Raw genomic sequence first — 8,510 nt, 5'->3', positions numbered from 1 at the left:
GCCACTATCGACGAAGCCCTGCTGAAGGAGACCATCGAGCGTGATCCACAGCAAACATGTAAAGAACTTGCACAAGGGTTTGGAGTGTCGGAGGAAACCATTTGATTTCATCTGCACAACCTTGGGAAGTCTTGGAAGCTCAGTAAGTGGGTTCCTCACGTTTTGTCCGAGGAAAACAAACGCCAGCGGCTCACCATTTGCGCATCATTGCTGTCACGCCACAAGAAAGCCCCATTCCTGGACCAGATATTGACATGTGACGAGAAATGGGTGTTATACAGTAACCGCAAAAGAAAACATCATTGGTTGTCCCCTGGTTGTGTTGCATTGACCCCCAAAGAAAACATTCATCAACAGAAGGTACTGCTCTGTCTTTGGTGGACCAGCGCTGGTGTTGTCACTTTGAATTGCTAGAGCATGGCAAAACCATCACATACGAGGTGTACTCGTCCCAGTTGCAAAGGGTTGCAGCTGCACTGCGTCCGAAGCAGCCAGCACTAGTCAACAGGAAAGGAGTAATCCTTCTTCAAGACAACGCTAGACATCATACGGCGAAAGCGACCAAGGAGGTAATCAACACACTTGGTTGGGAATTTTACCTCATCCTCCTTATTCCCAGGACATTGCCCCATCCGACTTTCACTTGTTTTTGGCCATGGATAACAATTTGCGTGAGCAACAGTTCCGAAACCGAGATGATGTCACGCAGGTCATAGGACAATTGTTTTGCTCCTAGGGACCAGAACTTTTACAAATGCGGGATTTATAAGCTTGTATCTCGTTGGGATAATATAATTGAAGCTGAAGGATCTTATTTTTCTGAATAAAATACATTTGCCAGAAATTACAGAGTCATTATTTCTCACTGCAAAATACGGCATGAACTTTTTTTGGATACCTGGTAGTTGCTATGTAATGTAGTACTTGAATTATATAGACTAATGATTAACGAAGAATTCTTTTCCTTTTAATAAATAACAATTGTAGGGGTAGACACATCTGAAACAAATTTGGGCTCCAGCCTGTTTTCAAGGAACCATGATACTTTATTGGTGCAAATACGGGCTAAGAAACACCATGAATATCACCAAAATAAACTTCACATTTATAATGAGACCTTGAATACATAAATTAATGATTTATTTAAGACTGTATTAAAAGTAATTCACTTTTTAAGAGACTAAAACAAAATTGCCATCATCCAGTCATCCTTAAAAAATTGCATTGTCTGTGTATAATATTCCCAACAAAAAAAGGGGCCTTTGTGAGTGCCTTTTCATTGTATCACTCACTCATACTCTCTTCGCTTCATTGTATCACTCACTCATCCTCTCTTCGCAACTAGCCAAAAATGGCAGAAATGCAATGTAAAATAAACCAAATCAATAAGTTTGCACTTGTTACTTAAAGCAAAGAGTACTCAAAACTCCTATGAGCGAACTTTAAATATTAAGAAAATGTTTTTTTAGAAGTTAATTTGAAAAATCAGGTAAAACATTTCAGGCACCATGATGATCAGGTGGCCTCTATTTGTATTATTATATGTAATGATAAAATTTAGTAATATATTACTTCAGATAATTAGCTACCAAACACCCCTCACCGAAAAACAAAAAACAAATTGCAACAGAAAAGTAGTAAATACCTAGTCCAAATTATTGTAGTATGTACATGTTAAGGAGTTCAAAACATGACCTCTTTTCCCAGAATATTTAATAAACAATTTCTACTGCAACTACAGTTTATACACAACAAACTGAAAATTGCTTGCTTGTCCTAGTGCTGCAATTTTCATCACTTTTCCAGGTTTTCCAGACTGTAGCCACCCTTCATATTTTAAATTTACAGTAAAGTAACAATGTAGTTTCGCTTTTGCTCACCTAAATTTTCATGCTGCACTTCGCCTGCTGGAAATTCAGGCCCATCTACAACCAACTCATCATTTGCCTCATCCACAACAACTGGTGCAGTGTCATGCAAAAGGATAAAGTTGTGGAGCATACATGCTGCCCCTATTACCTTATTGGCAAACTCAATGCTGTTCACATCCAACATTTTTAACCTTCTAAATTTTCCCTTCAGTAATCCAAAAGCACGCTCTATTGTCGACCTTACGCTCGACAATTTATTATTATACCTTTGCTGTTCTTCCAAGAGGTGGCCATTGTCTCGAAATGGTGTGATAATGAACTGCAGCAGAGGATATGCAGCATCTCCTATTAGGTGATGGTTTGGTTGAATGTTGTGAGCCATCAACTTTTCATAAATAGGACTGTTTTTGAACACTCTGGCATCATGCATCCATCCTGGCATCCCAACAAAAATGTCTCTAAATTTTAGACTGTTGTCGCATATACCCTACAAAATCACTGAATGGAACCCCTTTCTATTGTAAAAGTCGACACTATTACCCGGAGGTTGTTTAATTGGGATGTGTGTCCCATCAATGGCCCCAATTATTCCTGGTATGCCTCCAGATTTGTTTTCAAAGACCTGAAAAGATGAATACAAAATGAATATAGGGGCATTTCAGGGTTACATTTCACATATAAAATGAATGGTTCTAGACATGAGATGGATTAAAATGTTCATAATGAATCAATTTCCTAGAATTATGAAGTACTTTATGGTGTCAACAAAAAAAAACAATTGTAATGACAGCTTGAAAACATGAAAAGCATTAACAAAAATGTATTACGTGTGTGACATTTTAAAAATTTGCAATGTTTGACTTCACAGGTCTGTGAAGCATATAAGCTACAGATGCTAATAATTTTTGTTTATGAAATATGCAAATTATATGCCTTCAACATTCAAACTTTATTGCGATTTCATCATTCTATGAATGCAATTTTTACATAATTTGATTTCGATTTATGTCTGTTAACACATACTGTGGAGTTTTAGCGATTACTTAAGATTTTGTTCAATATATGCCTTCGTGGTTGGGTTAGGCAAGTCAGGTTTGATTCTCTTAGCATGAAAATAAAGTCCCTAAATGCATTCTACCTACTAAGGTTTCCATTTACTTCTATATTTATTCCCACTAGTCTACGATACTTACTGTCGCTTGTCAATGGAGAATACCTTGTCCATGGGAAGTGGGCATGCTTGCGAAAGGTAATTTTTAAGTTTTACTTTCAACATAAATAGCTTTTTCAAATACAAACCGTGCTCATTACTTTAAGGAAGGTTCAAATTTCTTGTAACAATGGGTTTCAAAATTCTACGATAATTAGTCTTTCTGCTATGAGATTTAGAAAACAAACATCATAAAAATATATTACCAAAATATATTTTTTCTTAAAAAAAATTATAATTACTGAATAAAATTATGCACATCTGAACTTACTGTGGCTATTTCTTGCAACTGTGCTGCATCTGGCCATGTGATGTATTCATTCATGCTGTCACACACAGCTCCAACCACTTCATTAAATATATAGTGGGCTGTGCTATGTGAAAGGCCAAAACGGTCTCCTGCAGGAAGGAAACTCTCTTGCTTAGCCAGCAGCCAAGCGGTCATCATCACCTTCTTATCCACTGGCACAGCATGCATTTTATTATCTCCAACCTTCCTAGCCAGTGATGTTATCAAGGACTGCAAAGAGAAGCATAATTTGAACACTGGGAGATTGAATCAAACATTATTACTGAATAAAACATGATTACTTGTAAACATAATACTGTTTACAATTTTGCAACTTATGCTCAATGACCAACATTTCTGTTCTTAAATCTCATATATTATTCTCAAACATAATAATGGCATTAAACTATTTATGAATAATGATCCAATTCTAAAAGCACATTTTCAAAACTAACTTTTCTATCAGTTTTAGAGTATCGTATGACATAGGTAAAATTTAAGTATTCCCAAAATGCATTTCTTTTTTAACAGGAGAAAGTACTTACCAAACTGACTTTCCATACACTTTTGAAAGGTTGTGGAAGTGTTTTTTCCCCATCACTTAATTTATAACGCCGGTATATCATGTATTTTAGAAGATTAATGTCTCGTCTCTCTGATCCACAAAATCTGTTGCCTCTATGTCCTTCTAGTACGTGATCCAAATGCTGTGTGCGCTCGATGATGTAACCCTCGGTCAGTGTTTCCAGCCACGCTGTCTTTTCGCAAGAGCATGACAATTTTGAGGATGATAAATTTAACTAAGTTTGCCTAACCTAACCTTGCCGTGCTATTTATGAATGTTTTTAACAATTTTGAAGAGGACAATTTTAATTATGGTTGCTTAACATAACTTTACCCTGCATGGTTCATGGGGCTATTTATGAATGGTTCGTGGGGCTATCCATGAATGGTTCATGGGGCTATCTATGCATGGTTCGTGGAGCAATTTATGAATGGTTTGTGGGGTTATTTATTGTAGAGATATGATGATTAAAAATACGAGAAAACCTCGTCAAGAGATTATTTTATGCTTGTTTATTCACTGGAATTGTCCGACCGGCGAGCAATCTCAAGAATGCGCACACTTCGTAACTTCCTCGAAGCATTGACTGAGAGGCAAATACGTGGATCTAACATGATCCAGTGTGTTCGAAAGGTGTAATAACCTTTCGAGGCAGAATATTATAAAAGCAAGCTCGCGCTAATTTCTCTTATTTTACTCACACACTTTACAACAAACAAACTACAACGACGGTGTACGAAGTTTACGGCTGCATCAGCCTGCAGCTACTCGTGCGAGATTGCTCGGAATAGTGAGTCAAGGGTCACAGCATCGAACCTTGGCATCAGTCACAATTTGGTCTGCAAGAAGCATCTAGACAAGGACATCATTCACCTACCAGGTATGAACAAGCGTGAATAACCTTAAATTCAATCTTCCATTTCTCCTTTCTCTTAGTCGGAGCAGGTTCAACTTACAAGTATATTTAAGCCCTACCTAAATGTGTTATTGAAACATCCCTGTGACCTCAGATCCCTGGTAAGATGTTATTACAACATTATGAATGGTTCATGGGGCTATCTGTGCATGGTTCGTGGGGTTTTCGAACCTGGAAAAAAAATACAAAATCGGTAACACGAAAGTAGGTATTTTTCGATGAAGAAGGTTGCAACACTGGATAACCGCTGATCATCGACAATGCTAGTCAAGATTTCTCCACCATATTGCTTGTAACGCAAGCAAAAATGAACAAACAAGAATTACTCTATATATCAAAAATTGAGATTATTTGCGTGAAAAAACGAAATGGCATCTTCAAGAATCCTTAGGAATGCTGAATACGTAAGTACCAATGTGAAATGTGAAAAAGTAGAAAATAAAGGAATTTCAGATGTTTCAAGGATACTTAACATTTAATCATATCTCAGGTTTACATCCGATAAGGTCACACACACTCGCACAAACGTTCAGTGTTGTGTTGAGCTTGTACTCCTATACACACATAAATACTAATTTTAAATCATAATATAGATGCGTAGATAAAATTAGCCACAACCTTTTTACCCTTAATGTGACTCCTCCATGATTATTATTATTTTGGAGAAAGACTTGTCAAATTAGGAATATGACATTTTACCCCATTGTATGTTTCGTTAGATCTGCACATCTTCTACATCGAACTTTAAAACTTACAATTATTTTTAGAGGATTCTATCTGTAAGTAGGCAAAATCAACTATGCAATATATGTCAAATGGGAATCGTACTCGGGATCGTCTAAATTGAAGGCGTCAGCGTTACAGCAATGAATTTGGATTGTTGCTTTATGCACACTTTATACACAGTTAGGTTAATTGGAATTAGACCTACATTTTAAAGTGAAATCCGAACCACTATTTGCCTCCACCGGGTATCGAATCCGGTACCCCCTCGATTTCAAGGCGCATCATTAATACTGAGCCATCAAGGAAGTGTTAGTCTTTACTTTTCCAATGATCACTAACATAGTGAGGTTACAAAACTTATTATGTTATACTAATTATTATCAATAATAAAAATAAAATAATGTAAAACTTACCTTCATGGTTTGCCTAGTCATTCTAAAGTGGCTTGTGAACTCATCCACGTTATACAGAGGAACTGTTTCTTCGAAGAAGTTTTGGTTTTCTAGGAGGGTGTCTTCTTGGTCCTGCAATAATTTCACCTTCTACTGTTTCTGTAAGTTCTGTAGCTGCATTTAAAACTGCATCCATATCTATATCGTCATCAGATTCATAATCCATGAACAGTGGGATCATATCCAACAACATATCACGCTCTGCCATTTCTCTGTTCAATTGTTATCAGCTGTGTAAATTGCTACTTCTCAACACTTGCATCCAGGAATAGCCATAAAACAGTGACGTAGCAGGTCAACATTTGCTACTACGTTGAGCGATCCTGGAGGCGCCCATTGACATCCACAGAATTTTTCCACCAATGGCAAGCAACATATCTAATAATTAAATTTTAACAGAAGAGTTCGCAGTTTTCTCAGGAGTCCCCCCGGGTTCGAATCTCGGAACTCTGTTGTTTTTAATTCTAATCAATGACTTACCAAAGTACCTGTGTGACTCATTCAGACTCTTATACGTGGATGACTTAAAATTCGGTAGGACTATTTGTAATATTGATGACTGCAAATCCTTACAAAATGAAATCAATACAGTAACAAAATGGTGCGAAATAAATTATCTTAATCTGAACATAGAAAAATGCTGCACGATAACATACTCGCGCAACAGAAAGCAAATTGAATTCAATTACAAAATAAATAACACAAAAATTAAAAGGGTTAACGAGATGAGAGATCTAGGAGTTACATTTGATTCAAAACTTACATTTGCAACATTTCAACAACACATGTTGAAAGGGTCGTAAATGAGGCACGCAGGAACCTTGGGTATGCAATTAGAATGAGTAAAGAGTTTATGAACAAAGAAATAATGAAAATAATATTTAACGCTTTAGTCCGAAGCAAAGTAGAATATGCAGAAGAATATGGGCTCCTCAGGACAAAAGGTACATGCATAAAATAGAAAAGCTACAGTCTAAATTCGTAAGGTATGCCACTTATAAAGAAACAGGCATATATCCCCGATACGAATCATGCACTTCCCTCTGTAAACACCACAACCTGCCTTCTCTCAGCAAAAGAAGGAAGATGCAATTGCTCTGTTTCTTATACAAAATCATAAACAATAATATTCCAGTGCAACATCTTCTAAAACAAATACACATACGTGTTCCTATCTCCAAGACACGATCCAAAGGGGGCCTCTTTTACTGTAGTAACAGAAGATCGAACATTATAAATAAATCACCTATCAGTAGAATGTGTGAACTGTACAACAGATGTTCCGAAAGGGAACCAAAATTAGACATATTTCACATGCCTATTGGGACATTCAAAAAAGTTATTCAAGGAATGGAAGAATAAATGTTAACAATGTAAACATAAATGCAATTTTTGTAAATCTATATTTATTTCTTAGTTTATACTCAATTACATATATGTACGTACTTTCTAGTGTGTCAATTATTTGCAGGTCATTTATTACACACATAATTAATATATTTCTTTAATGTAAATAACTTCTAACCTTGATTTATACTGTGTTTATTTTATTTCCATATTTTATGTAATTTATAATATATTATATCAGTATCTTATATATATTGTACATGACGGTAATGATCTGAAATACTGAGTGTAAAGATAAATACGTTGTGCATTGTACTTAATAATTGAAATATTGTATTCATGTAGGCTATTTTTGTAGATAATAGTTAGATATTTTATTCCACTCTCTTCAATTAACATGTATTATTATAACTCGGTTTGTTAACTGTTGTCTACACATATAATTTAGCGTTGACATATTTTATGTTTATTTACATTTCTGCAAAATAATATTTGTTACCAAACTGTAAATTTACAAACTCAAAGCAAGAAATGTAGAACACTGTAATTGGGCATTCGCCTGTTGTGTTTAATAATAAATAAATAAAGTTTTCTTTTTCGGGGGGGATAAATTTGGCATATTACCCCGTGTGTTGTCCACCTCAGAAAATACCACTTGAGTTTGAAATTATCACTCTCCTGCATCCCCATTATAATAATTGATGTAAATTACTGTGACTGAAATAATATATACTTTTAGCATTTTCCAAAGGTGTGGGAGGTATGTTATTCATCCTTACACCCTCTTCCAGACGTCAATGCCTCTGTATAATTTTGAAGAAAATTTATTATTTTCAAGCCGACGAAAGTTCCAAGCAACTATGGGGAAGGGGGTGCATTATTTCCTTTGTAGTTCAACTATCCACTCCTTTCTCAGCAAATTTCTTGTTATTAACACTCGCATGTTTTAAAGTTCCATGGTATCAGTTTATTAAGGAAATCTCCTGAGACATGAATAGGCTTGGCAATGCTGGCTCGGATCGCACTGAAACCCCTCCCCTCTGCTTTCCCCTACACCTGCGAGTGCGATGAGCTAAGATCTTTTTCTTGTGATTCCATGATTCCATTATAAAACCAATATTTCTCGGAAACTCA

At 36.0% G+C, this 8,510-nt stretch overlaps 1 pseudogene; it reads right to left on the bottom strand.

Annotated features, from left to right (window-relative positions):
- Window positions 1-429: 429 nt before the first annotated feature.
- On the bottom strand, window positions 430-5,996 carry LOC146001444 (uncharacterized; annotated as a pseudogene).
- Between the last annotated feature and the right edge of the window lie 2,514 nt (window positions 5,997-8,510).

The sequence above is a fragment of the Lepisma saccharinum genome, chromosome 17, assembly GCF_977018435.1.
Source record: "Lepisma saccharinum chromosome 17, izLepSacc3.1, whole genome shotgun sequence".
Lineage (NCBI taxonomy): Eukaryota > Metazoa > Arthropoda > Insecta > Zygentoma > Lepismatidae > Lepisma > Lepisma saccharinum.
Note: the sequence above shows the minus strand (reverse complement) of the source record. Positions and strands in the feature narration are given on the sequence as shown.